The sequence below is a fragment of the Myotis brandtii genome, unplaced genomic scaffold (assembly GCF_000412655.1).
Source record: "Myotis brandtii unplaced genomic scaffold, ASM41265v1 scaffold18, whole genome shotgun sequence".
In the NCBI taxonomy this organism is placed as follows: Eukaryota; Metazoa; Chordata; class Mammalia; order Chiroptera; family Vespertilionidae; genus Myotis; species Myotis brandtii.
The window spans coordinates 5,322,776-5,337,191 of NW_005356674.1; positions in this window are offsets into that span (position 1 = coordinate 5,322,776).

Below are 14,416 nucleotides of genomic sequence, written 5' to 3' on the forward strand. Positions count from 1 at the left end.
CCCTACATCTCTCCTCCTGCCATCTTCCTATTTCAGCTAATGGCCACTCCATTCCCTCCGTTGTTTAGATCCATGGAGTTATCCTTGTCCTCATCACTCAGTTGAAGAAAACATTCTAGGTAGAGCCTGGTGGAGCCACATGATAAAAGGAACCTGCATTCCTGAGTGGACCACAGCTGCCCAGCAAAGCTGGACTACCTACCTCTGGAATGTTACATGATGAGAAAGAAGTTCTAACTCATATGAACCAGGATTGAATCTAAGACGCATAGCTCGGAGTTCTTCGCCACAGCAGCTTACTTAGCCTGTGCCCCAACACAGGAGGTGAGGAACCAGAAGTTGTGAATGTAGAGGTCTGAGTATGTGAGAAAGAGAGAAATAAGTAAGACTATTGCTGGAATGTTTTATTGAAAAGATTGTGAGAAGATTTTCCTCCAGGGGAAACTGCTGAAATACAATCAGTTCACTGCAATACAAGCCTGGCTCTGAAATAGTAAATTTGCTGAATGTCCCCCAGAGAATCAGAGTCCCGCAGGACTTTGGGGGTGGAAGAGGAGCTGGGAGTGGTTAACTATCTGAGCCCTGTTTTAAAACTATTCCTTCTTGTTGAGATAATATACACTGTACATTTTTAAGTAACGGCATTGATGACCCAAGAAGAGGAAGCCCAGATTGAGGTCTTTAGTACTTAAATGGGAAGACAGAGAAGGATGACATTTGGGGTGGCCAGTTTGGTCACCAAAGCAGCTGGTGTGTACAGTAAATGCAGTGAACTGATCCTGAAGGAGAGAGCAGAGGGGATCTCTGGAGAGAAACAGCACTATTTACAGGACTGAATCTAAGACACACAGCTCAATGCAGGAACAGTTTTTTTCGATTATCTTCCTAAAGGCATATGTCATGGATGTAGGACGCATTGTATGTAGTCAATATTTGCTGAAGTAATGCATGAAAAAAATAAATGAATCAATAAATTCCAGGGGAAACTGTTGAAATACAATCAGTTCACTGAGATACAAACCTGGCTCTGAAATAGTAAATTTGCTGAATGTCCTCCCAGAGAATCAGAGTCCCGCAGGACTTTGGGGATGGAAGAGGAGCTGGGAGTGGTTAACTATCTGAGCCCTATTTTAAAACCATTCCTTCTTGTTGAGATAATATACACTGTACATTTTTAAGTAACGGCATTGATGACCCAAGACAGGATTGAATCTAAGACACACAGCTCAATGCAGGAACAGTCTTTTTCGATGATCTTCTTAAAGGCATATGTCATGAATGTAGGACGCACTGTATGTAGTCAATATTTCCTGAAGTAATGCATGAAAAAAATAAATGAATCAATAAAACTGGAGCCCTTCTTATCACTTAGTTACACCTCTGCTCTGCAGATCTGCGTCTGCCTCTTGAAGCTAAATTCAATCAGTTCTCACCTTACTTAACTCACAAGTAGCATTTGACAAGTTGATCACTCCCTCCTCCTTGACAAGTATTCTCTTGGCTTCAAGGATGACACTATCTTACTAGTTGTTGCTTTTCATTCACTGGCTGATGCTTTTTCACATTCCCAACCTCCACTCTTTTTAGTGACCCAGGGCTCAGTCCTTAATCCTTTTCTCTTTTTTAATAGACACTATTCTCTTGCTGATTTCATCAAGGTCCATGACAGCTGATGCCTCCAATCACTTCTACAGCCTGGCCCTCTCCTCTGGGCCTCTGATCTGTTTATCCAACTACCTTCTTATATTCCCAATTTAATGTATGAACTTAACATGACTATCAGTGAGCTCCTCATCTCTGCCCCCTACATCTCTCCTCCTGCCATCTTCCTATTTCAGCTAATGGCCACTCCATTCCCTCCGTTGTTTAGATCCATGGAGTTATCCTTGTCCTCATCACTCAGTTGAAGAAAACATTCTAGATAGAGCCTGGTGGAGCCACATGATAAAAGGAACCTGCATTCCTGAGTGGACCACAGCTGCCCAGCAAAGCTGGACTACCTACCTCTGGAATGTTACATGATGAGAAAGAAGTTCTAACTCATATGAACCAGGATTGAATCTAAGACGCATAGCTCGGAGTTCTTCGCCACAGCAGCTTACTTAGCCTGTGCCCCAACACAGGAGGTGAGGAACCAGAAGTTGTGAATGTAGAGGTCTGAGTATGTGAGAAAGAGAGAAATAAGTAAGACTATTGCTGGAATGTTTTATTGAAAAGATTGTGAGAAGATTTTCTTCCAGGGGAAACTGTTGAAATACAATCAGTTCACTGAGATACAAACCTGGCTCTGAAATAGTAAATTTGCTGAATGTCCTCCCAGAGAATCAGAGTCCCGCAGGACTTTGGGGATGGAAGAGGAGCTGGGAGTGGTTAACTATCTGAGCCCTATTTTAAAACCATTCCTTCTTGTTGAGATAATATACACTGTACATTTTTAAGTAACGGCATTGATGACCCAAGAAGAGGAAGCCCAGATTGAGGTCTTTAGTACTTAAATGGGAAGACAGAGAAGGATGACATTTTTGTACCGAACCATCCATGCATGTAATTCCCTCTTATAACAAAAACCATTACTCTGAAGTATGCCTGGTCAGGGGTGATGAGAATAACAAAAGGAAATAAAATACCAACAACTCTCAGTTATCCAGCACCTAAATTATATCCTGGCCTATGTAGGTACTGCCTAGAAAACAGATCTTACCACTTACAGCAATTAACCTAACACTCATACTGCTAGCGGTGTCCTGAATTTTTCCCTGCTAATCTGGATCAATGTATGGTTTGGTCTCATATGGATCTGATTTTGCCAGCTTGCATTTCACTGGTCAATTTTTCTATTGAGACACATTAACAAAAACTAAAGTAGGCAGGAATTTTTGACTCACATGTCAAAAGCTAAAGAAGGCTATAGCTTAAAAGTGGGTCTTTATTAATGGCAAACATAAATCTATTCTCAATACATATCTCAAAATTCAATGGTTTGGCTCCAAAAGGTTTAATACCAGAACAGCTTGAACAGTAAAGTTCTGAAAATCAATAAGCTTAATAATCAAAGTAAAATTTATAGTGGATTTTGGAGCAAATAAAATATTCTAAATGATCACTGCATGGAGCCCAGTGAAGAATCCCCCACACTTCCTGGAATGGCAGGGGTACGTCATCTTTAGAGGCTCAATGCCATCAGGGTCTTGGCAATGGACTTTGTTGGTCGTGGGATGGGAAATCAGCAGCCTAGGAGGCATGATATATATCAAAGTTTAGAAGTTATATCTAGGTTCTCAGTAAGTATATATTTTCAGCCTGGCTATGAAGACAGAGAAGGATGAAGGGGCAAAATTAAGTGTAGGACTGGTGGTTGAAGAGATGGTAAAAACTAGCCAAGAGGTGGCAGAACTTCTCTCACAGTAAATATATTTCTGGATGTTTGGGGATTTTTTCCCAACAAATTTAACTACACCATCCACGAGCATACATGAGAGAAGGCTTCTTGAGACCATTATCTTTGAATGAAACTGGAACACAGTCTAGATTAGAGACAGATGGAGAGCAGATGACCCTCCTAAGGCCAGGTGAAGCCACACCCACAGCCTCATTTACAGAAGTGGAAGATGGTGCAGGAGGATACAACTAAAGGGAGGTTGGCTATTTCTGCAATTACTCCATTTACCCACGTGAGAGAGGCCTCTGTCCAGTCCCAAATTGACTTGTAGAAATATCCAAAATCATAGGTGAGTATTTCACTGAAGGAGGTAGAGGATTCCATTCGTGATCCCACAGACTAACCTTGGCCTCCGTGCAGAAATACATTCTATCAAGAGGGAACATTTATGTGGACACTTCAGATACCTTCCCAGGACCCAGGGGAGGCCCTTACATAGTCCCAAGTTGACTTCCAGGTATAATTGTTAGAATTCAGTAGTTCTCAAATGTTTTGCCCACCACCTACAGTAAAAAATACATTCAGACTTGCATTTTTGTTCCTATACTCATTCCTTTGTATATATTTAACTAAATTATATTTTTCCTTCAACAATACTTTTTATTACTATGTGTGACACACCTGACACTTTCTATTCTATTCTATTGTAAAATTTCTGGTTGCTTAATAATTGATTTTACAAAGTACTAATGGTGTGGTGACATGCAGTTTTAAAAACTATTTTTAATTACTGAATGGAGAGATTCCTATGTCAATCCACAGTAGAAACAAAATTTCCTTATTTCTTTATAGACTTAGCTTCCTCTTCTTTAAAATTTATAAAGCAGCCACTCTCTTTTGTGAAATATTGAAGTATTTAGCCTACATATAACCAAGCGGCTTTCAGCAGCCTTATGTCTGGCAGGCTCAGACCTAGATCTTCCCACCATTCTCTGCAGATGGAGGACTCAGATAAGAGATGAGGAAGAGGGAGTGAGTGTCAAGAATGTGGGGGCAGGCTGGAGATGGGGGGCAGAAACAGAGCCCCGAGACTGGGAAGAGGTTCAAAGTTCATTTGTTAGAAGGTTCTAGGAAGGAGGATGGAAGAAAGGGGACACAAGGAGAAGAAACATCAGAAAGAACCTGGCACCTTCTACCATTCGTCTTTTGACTCTCCGACCTGAGCAACCTTATCTCAGAGGGTCACACAGCCCTGTCCTCCTCAGCCCTCCCAGGGCTTTCCTTGGGTGCCTCCATCTATGGAAGTTTTCCTCCTGGTTCTCAGAATCCCCACCACAGGGAGATTCTAATTGACCCCACTTCCCTTTCATCCAGCTCCTGCCTTCTGACAAGCCCAGCAAGAGGATCTAATATTTACAGACAAGATGTACCCTGAGTTCTGGCCCAATGCTTTTCCCACCATGAGCATGCTCAGTGAGCTCAGAGTATGAAAGCAGGAGAGGATGCAGACAGCCACACACGGAAATCAGAGCCAGGTTCTAAAGGTGACTCTACGTCAGGGGTGGGCAAACTTTTTGACTCGAAGGCCACAATGGGTTCTTAAACTGGACCGGAGGGCCGGAACAAAAGCATGGATGGAGTGTTTGTGTGAACTAATATAAATTCAAAGTAAACATCATTACATAAAAGGGTACGGTCTTTTTTTTTTTTAGTTTTATTCATTTCAAACGGGCCGGATCCGGCCCGCGGGCCGTAGTTTGCCCACGGCTGCTCTACGTCATAGGGAACAGTTTGAAATACATTTAGCCCTTAAGAGAATGCAAAATAATAAGAATTATTGTCTTTTAGTATTTCCACAAAAGTGTATTAAAATTAAAGGCTTGAACAGAGGGTTCAGATTCAGTTACATGGAATCTCCACATCTGTATGTCATACCTCATTTCCCTGATAAGACTGAATAAACAGATTATGTCTAGGCTGGTAGGGAGTAGACAGGGGAGTTAATGTTATTGTGTTGGTGTTATGGCCAAGGTCCTGAAACACCTTTGCTCAGAGAGCTACACATCTAAGGAAGAGCTATTAAGAATCAAAGTTTGGATTAAGAAAAAACAACAAACAACAACAAGGCTCATAGACACAGACAATAGGTTGGTGATTACCAGAGGGAATAAAGGGTGTGTGGAAGTAGAAGAGGGTAGAGTGGAAAAAATGGTGGTGGAAGGAGACTTGACTTGGGGTGGTAAACACACAATACAATAATATAATGTACAGATGATACATTATGGAATTATACATCTGAAACCTATATAATTTTATTAACCAATGTCATCTCAATAAATTCAATAAGAAAATTTTAAAAAAGAATCAAAGTTCTACTTGGTTTGTTAGTGAGCCCATGACCCAGAGTGGAGTCCTGCTAAGAGCTGTTTGGATCACATGACTGAGGCTCCATACTGAAGAGGGACATCTTACTTTCTCCAAACTTAAAATTAAATCCTGGGACCTTAGTACTTTCTGGCTGGCTGCATATGGTTGTCTATTTACAGATGATCCCTCTTCAACATGCAAGAAAGATAAACAGATAGTCATAGCTGTCCCACAGAGACAGATCCATTCCCACTTACTCCTCCAGCTGCGTGGAAAAGTAAAGGGCAAGGGGACAGTACTTATCACTGTTCCCCTGACATGTCCCAATTGTCACACCCAAACACCATAACATCTAACCAAAGAAACATGCTCCTTCCATGCAAATCTTTCCATCAAATCTTTTCTGTGGTCCTCAGTAGAACTTCCTCCATGTGCCATTGGTCAGCTGCCCACCCTAAATCTATCATTGGCATAGTGCAGTTGGAGGGGAATACAATGAGGGAACTGCCCAACAAGATTGAAGGAAGCAATGGATTTGGGGTAGGCAACCAACAACATCTGCAACAACAACAACAATATAAGTCATAATAGCTACTATTTATTGGCCATGTGTGGTGTACTACGTTCTGTGCTTAGTGTATTATATGTACTATTTCACTTCACTCAGGGCAGTCCTCCTGAGTCCCAACTAGAACTGCAGGGGAAGTGGGACAGTTTAAATAAAGACTCTGGGGGACTCAGGAGGACTGCCCCTCACTGGTCCATGCTGCCTGGGATTTCAATTGCATAAGACTTGCATTTCATCACTTTATTACAGGGAGCTGAGAATACCCTAGAAATGCATGTTTTGCCTTTCCTAAGATTTGACTGTCAGTCAAGAAGGGAGCAGCAATGAACAAAAAAGAAAACTCTGTAGGGAAGTGACAACAAAGTGGCAAATACCTGACAGATGGAGCAGGAGTGCTCAGATCATAGAACACCACATACCACACACACACACACACACACACACACACACACACACACACACACACTATGAAAACACAGCTTCTTGAGTGGTTAGGCCACAGGGGTAACTCTGCTAAGCCTCTGTGACTTGGCACTCTCCATACACATACCCAAAGGGATGTTCTGTTCACATCCTAAACACTGATGAGCACCACCATGTAACTTTTGCCATCCAGCCCCTCTAAACCCTCTCAAACTGAGAGCTGGAGGGAGGAGAGGGAGATGAAAATGACAATAGTTAAGCAGAAGACCCAGCCTTCATTTTTCTTCGAAGTAAATGGAACTGTGCCGACACCCAGAGTTACTTGTGTCATTTTGACTCATTTGCCAACACACTTACGTAGTGGAATTAAGATTAGCATCCTTTCCACTTATTACATTGAAATCTCTGTAGCTCCCATGCAATTTGGCACGGATATGAAAAACTGCAGTCAAAGAAAGTGTCGCTGGGTAAGATATGTAATCAAATGCTAAAGATAATCATTATTATTAGCATAATGCCAACTATCCATCATAAAATGAGAGAAGTAAAAAGCATGAAAATTACATCCTGAATCAAGTGTCTGTCTCTTTGATTAGACATTGTGAGAACAAGTTCACTCCAGAGCATATGGCCCATCTTCAGAGGATGCCACTGGTGGCAACAAAGGTATTAAGGTGATAGGATACCGGGTGGCTCTGCACAGAGCATTGAATATGCAGAACATAAGCCAGTGTGAAAGGTATTAGCATGTGTTGAGATAAAAAAAAAATTACAAAGAAAAATATCTTTTGAAATTCAGTAATCCTTTCCAGCTGCTAGGGTATCGTGATTGGCAAAACTTCAGCCAGCAATCACAGGTTCTTTTATATATAAAAAATCAATTTTATATATATATAATTGATTTTTTACAGAGAGGAACGGAGAGGGATAGAGAGTTAGAAACATCGATGAGAGAGAAACATTGATCAGCTGCCTCCTGCACACTCCCCACTGGGTATGTGCCTGCAACCAAGGTACATGCCCCTGACCGGAATCGAACCTGGGACCCTTGAGTCCGCAGGCCGACGCTCTATCCACTGAGCCAAACCGGTTAGGGCTCACAGGTTCTTATAGAAAGGAGGGGTTAAGAGAAAAACTATAAACATGGTATTAATATGCATTTTTTAAAAACAATATGTTTTCATTGATTTCAGAGAGGAAGCGGGAGAGAGAGAAATAGAAACATCAATGATGAGAGAGAATCATTGATCGGCTGCCTCCTGCACGCCCTCTACTGGAGATCAAGCCCGCAACCCAGGCATGTGCCCTTGACCAGAATCGAACCTGGGACCCTTTGGTCCACAGGCCAATGCTCTATCCACTGAGCCAAACCGGCTAAGGCTTTATATGCATCTTTAAGCTCAAAATGAACAGAAGTTCTAGAAAGCAGCCATGTTCCACATCAACCATAATTTGTGGCATAATTGGTTCTTAACTGTTCGAAAAACATGACCATGGCTCTGTGCCCTGAAGAGACAGGAGTGCCACACGTTTGAAATTACGTGTACTCAACATCTCTGTAAAGTTTTAATAGCAGCCCTTGCATGCTTTTAGTACTCACATTCTTCTTAGTTTTAATTTTGCAAGTCTCAGCAAAATACTTTTGTAACCCCCAGGCAAATTCACAAATTCTGGTACTGCCCAAGGACATATTTTCTGGGCTAACTCTCCTTTCTATAAATTGAGGGTTCGAACACAAAGAGGCCTCATCCCATAGACTCTCTTATGTAACTTATAGGATGGGGTAGCAGGATTTGTTGTCTTCTTTTGGGACTGTATTAATCAAGGTTCTTCAAAGAAATATAACCAATAAAATATATAGGAGATATAGGAATTGGCTCACATAATCATGGAAAACAAGAAGTCCTACAATCTGCTGTCTGTAAGCTAGAGAACCAAGAAAGCTGGTGATATAATTCAATTTAGGTTCAAACATGTAAGAATTAGGGGGCTGCTGGTATAAGTCCCAGTTTGAGTCCAAGAACCAGGAGTGCTGATATTCAAGGGCAAGGAGAGACGGATGTCTTTGCTCAAGCTGAGCAAGTGAATTCACCCTTCCTTTACCTTTTTATTCTATTGGGGCTTTAGGTAAGTTGGATGATGCCCGCCCATATTGGTGAAGGTTATCTTCCTCATTTAGTCTACAGGTTCAAATACTAATCTATTCAGGAGTCGCCCTTATATTCACACCCAGAAATAATATTTTATCAGCCAGCTAAGCATTGCTTAACCCAGTCAAGTTGACACATAATATTAATCATCACAAGGACTGAAGTGAATTGCCCAAATGTTGGCCAGTTCCCTTATATCATTACTTAAAGCCATGCAGCTACAACTCAGAACTTCTAAATTTGAAGCCAGAGAACTTTTTTTTTACTATACCCAAGACGGCAAATACATTCATTTTGAGTGCCAAATCTGATTGGAAAGGGCTGCCTGGAACCTCTATTGAGAAGGTGTATCAGGATTTACCAGAAAAGAGTGCTATAATTGGTGATGTCTGGATGACTGAGTGATAAGGAGCATGACAATAAGAAGGAAGTATATCAAGAGCCTAAACAATAATGTCTTCTCTACAAAAGTTATCTTTTCAGTAAAGCCCCCCTCCAAAACAACCAAACTATATATTTTTAAATAAATATATTTCCACAAACACATCCAGTTAGCTCTTACTTATCCTATGCATCAGCTCAAGCATAATTTTTTTTTTTTTTTTTTTTTAGGGAAGCTTGCTCTGACCATTTTTAGGTCATTTTCAGGTCATTTTCTGTTATATAACCTCATTGTACTAAGTTGCAACCCTTTATCCCCTCTAATCAGCTGAAATATCTATTCATTAGTTTGATTATAAGATTAATAACTATGTATTTCACCCTAGCTGGTTTGGCTCAGTGGATAGAGTGTTGGCCTGTGTACTGAAGAGTCCCAGGTTCAATTCCGATGAAGGGCACTTGCCTGGGTTGCGGGCTCAATTCCCCAGTAGGGGGCGTGCAGGAGGCTGCCGATCAATGATTGTCTCTCATCAATGTTTCTATCTCCTTCTCCCTTTCCCTTCCTCTCTGAAATCAATAGAAATATATTAAAAAAAATAATAACTATGTATTTCAACCTCCCAGGAAGTGAGCTCCTGATAGCAAAGGCCATGTCTTACTTTGTTTACCATTGTATCCTCAGTGTCTGTCAAAATTCCTGGCACTTAATAGATACTCATTAAACATTTGCTAAAAGAATTGAGAAGCATGCATATATTTTTCTCTTAAATATTTCTGAGACCCAGGGCAGTTATCTTTCATTGTACATCCTTTCAGAAGACTAAGGCATATGCATAGACACCTACCTGATCAAGGTTACAAACTTGGAGATATTAGAATTCGAAATCCTAGGTTTATGAGTCTCTAGGCTTGTTCCCATCTACAGTTTCCTCCCTGTCTGTAATGCACAAATGACTGGTGCTGCTATCTGAAGATGCTCATTTTAAGTTACAGGAAATGGTGGCAGAGCCAGGAACAGAAACAAAAATCTTTCTATTTTAATGAAGGCAATAGTTATCGTGCAGGGAGGACCAGACCAGGAGTCTACAGCCTTGAATTTGTTATCTCACCCTGCCAATTATTAGCTTAGCAATCTTGGAAAATTAAATTCATCTCTTTCCATCAGTAAAATAAAGGAGTAGAGTCAGTAGTTTTCAAACCTATTTTTTTAATGGTGAAACTGTTTCTTACCTGAAATTTCAGAAATTGTCTGAGGAAGCACAGGTGAAGGGATAAAGGGGGGCTCCTCTGAGTGAAGGTGGGTAGAAGAGGCCATACCTGAAAGTTTGCTCATGCTGCCTCTCCTATACCTACAGGGAACTTCCTAAAGCACACACAGGTACCCCATTTTTAAAAAGCCTTTACATTTTTTGAAATTTTAAATTTAAAGGAAGTTGAAAAGATAATACAGAGAGGTCCTGTATACCTTCATCAGTTTCCCCCAATGGGCCCTTTAAAAAACCGTTTGGCACAACAATGTGAATATACTTCATTCCACTGAATTGTATACTTTAAAATAGTTTAAGTGATAATTTTTGTTATCTACATTTTTATCACAATAAAAAAATGTAAATTAAAAAATCCATTGGACCCACTCGTAAACAATCCTCCAAGGCTCATCCAGCTCCAAAATTCTATGGTTGTAGGAATCCTGAATATTAGATCGTCCCCATTGCATTCTACAGTAGTGGACCTCAGAGCCTGAATGTAACTTTGAAATCTTATGCTTTCAGGTCTTATGCTTCTCTTTACAGCTTCTGTCTGCCATGGAGTTTAATTAGTCTTGAATCAGGCCTCTAACAAATGTGCTTCACAGAGGTGGTTTTTTATTATTTCTTTATTTTCTACTAGTAATTGCCTGTTGACTGTTTTTTATGGGCTGCAGGAGCAGGTTCTTTGGGCTTAACTCATTTTGATTTGTCTGATGGGGCATCCTTCTCCAACCCTCCTCATATTGGACATGACAGTCCTGCCTGATTTTCCATTTCCAATGTCATATTACAGTGTCGCTCATGGCCACACCATAGCATACAGGCTGCACGGAAATGGCCATGGCCTCAGTAAAACTCATTTCCCTTGTTCTTTTGTTATTTTTTTTCTCTTACAATATTTATAAATGTAAAGAGTCACATGTAATTTTACATAAATTCAATATCTGTGAGCATATCATACATACTATTTTAAATGCATTTTGTATTGGTTTAGCTTTTCCTCCCCCATATATCTGTACTTCTCTCTCAATTTACAGTATCTCCCCATAGACACAGCCTACTGTATATGCTTTTGTATTATTCTTTGTGCTCATGTATTCATAAATAAATGACTGCACATAGTGTACATACATATTCATAATGTATATAAACACACACATACATATAGAGAGGATTTGTCATTATTTTGCAAAATGGAACACATATATTTGAATCTTGCATTTTCTCAACAATAATTATTTTCTAATGGCTGCATAACATTTTACACTGTAATGTGTCATAATTTATGCAATCATTGTCCTTTTGATGGGCAAAAGTTCCTACTTTTTGTCTCTAAAATAATGTTGCAATGCACGTTCTTGTATGCATGCTATATATTTATGCTTTCATTTCCATGGAACAGATGCCCAGGTCAAATCATATATGCATTTTAAATTTTAACTGATAGTATCAGGATGCATTCCAATAATAGCTAAGACAATTCATCTTCTCGCCAGCTATATATGGTAGCACTCTTGCCCCCACTTTCCTATCGGCAATAGAGGTTGCCAATATTTTAATTTTCTGCCAGTCTGAAGTGGTAACACTATATGTTAGCTTGAGAATATTTTCATATATTCCTTGGATAATGGAGCCTCCTATTTTACTATGAGTTTCATGTGCCTTCTTATTAGATTTTCACTCTCCTGCATTAGAAATATCAACCCTTTGTCTATTCTCTTGTTGCAAATATTTGTTCCACATCTATTATTTATTAGTTGACTTTGCTTATAGTGTTTTATTATAATGACACTTACTATGTACCAGACATTATTCTATGCACTGAGGATTCAACAGTGAGCAAAACAAACAAAATCCCTTCCTTCTAGCATCTCATATTCTAGATAGAAAACACAGGCAATAGATAAATAAATAAAATTTGTAATATTTAAGATGGTTTTTAAGAGTTTTATAAGGTCAAATAAGTCTTATTTATTTATTTATTTGTTTGTTTGTTTGTTTGTTTATTTAATTTATTTTTGGTTAATCCTCAGCTGAGGATATTTTTCCATTGATTTTTAAGGAGAGTGGAAGAAAGAGGGAAAGAGAGAGAAACATTAATGTGAGAAACATTGATTGGTTGCCTCCTGCACGAGCCCCACCTGGGCCTGCAACCAAGGTACGTGCCCTTGACCAGAATTGAACCCAGGACCCTTTTGTCCACAGCCCAAACCTACTAGGGCCTGACTTTTTTTTATAGCCCTCTGGATGTCCAGTCTTAGTTAAGAATGCCTCTCCCACCCCTCAGCTGTGTATCTGGTCTCCGAGATTTTATTGCTCTTTTTGTTTATAAAACATGGCTAGAATGAATGCTATCTCCAGATTTAATTTAGGCCACATCTTTAATTCTGAGAATTTCGATGATTATTTCAGCACTAGAGGCCCGGTGCATGAATTTGTGCACCAGTGGGGTCCCTTGACCTCGCCTGCAGGATCAGGCTGAAACCGGCTCTCCGATATCCCCTGAGGGGTCCCGAATTGTGAGAGGGCACAGGCCAGGCTGAGGGACCCCACTGGTGCAAGATTGGGGCCAGGGAGGGACACGGAAGTTTGGCCAGCCAGGGAGGGATCACGGGAGGGCTTCAGGGTGTGTCTGTCCCACCTCACTCAGTCCCGATTGGCCGGACCCCAGAAGCAAGCTAACCTACCAGTCGGAGCGTATGCCCCCTGGTGGTCAGTGCATGTAATAGCGACTGGTCGACCGGTCGACTGTCTGACCCCTGGTGGTCAGTGCACGCCATAGCGAGTGGTTCAGCAGCATTAGCATATCATTAACATATTACGCTTTGATTGGTTGAACGGACAACTGGACAATTAGCATATTAGGTTTTTATTATATAGGATAATTCTATCAAGCCCTCCCTTCCTGTTCCAGTCTTCAGACATACGCTCTCTATGTAATTCAAGGGTGCTGCCATATATCAGTTATCATGAATTATTATATTCAGCCATATGAAACTGCCACTTTTGTAGATAAAAATGGTTGAATATTACTGTATACATATGCTTCAATCTGTAGATAAGAAATGGAAAAGAAAGATTTTGTGTCTAAAATTTTATTGAATTTCCCCACCAGTACTTTGAGGTAGGTAGTATTAGCTCCATTGTTAAAAAGAAGAAACACTCTTACAGCATTAAGGCACTGCTACCTCAAAATTAAGAGGAAGAACTAGGATTCATCTCATTTAGTTGGTACAAAAACCTACATGTATTTCTCTTTGGCTTTAGAATTTAAATCAACAGGAATTTATAAAGCACTCTCTCTATAGGACTTTGAATAGCACTGAGGACTTTAAAAAGTGCTGGACAAGTTTAGCACTTAGAACAGCACCCCGTACAAAGAAATCTACATATATAAAAGCCAAGCGACCGAAATACCAGAACGACCGGAATGACCAGTTGCTTTGACGTGCACTGCGGCCCTGATCAGGGGTAGGGCTGGCTGGCCAACCTCTCCCCATGGCCCCTTCCCCCTGCTGGCCCTGCCCCCCACAGCCACCCTCCTCCCCCGGCCGGCCGGCTCTGATCAGGCCCTGATCAGGGGTGGGGCTGTCCGACCAACCACCCACAGCTCCTCACCCCGGCTAGCCCCATCCCGATCAGCCCCTCCACCCTGATTGGGGGAAGGGCTGGCCGACCAAACTCCTGTGTCCCCTCTCCTCAGCCGGCTCAGCCCTGATTGCTCCAATCGGGGAGGGCTGGCCGGACCCCACCCATGCACAAATTCGTGCACCAGGCCTCTAGTACCCAATAAATGGAATCCTCTATCTTATAAGAGGTCATTGTAATAGAAAAATAAAACATATAAGGCCTTAGGGTGGGGATGGTGTGAGGATGAGCTGGAGGGGGGGGGGGGGGG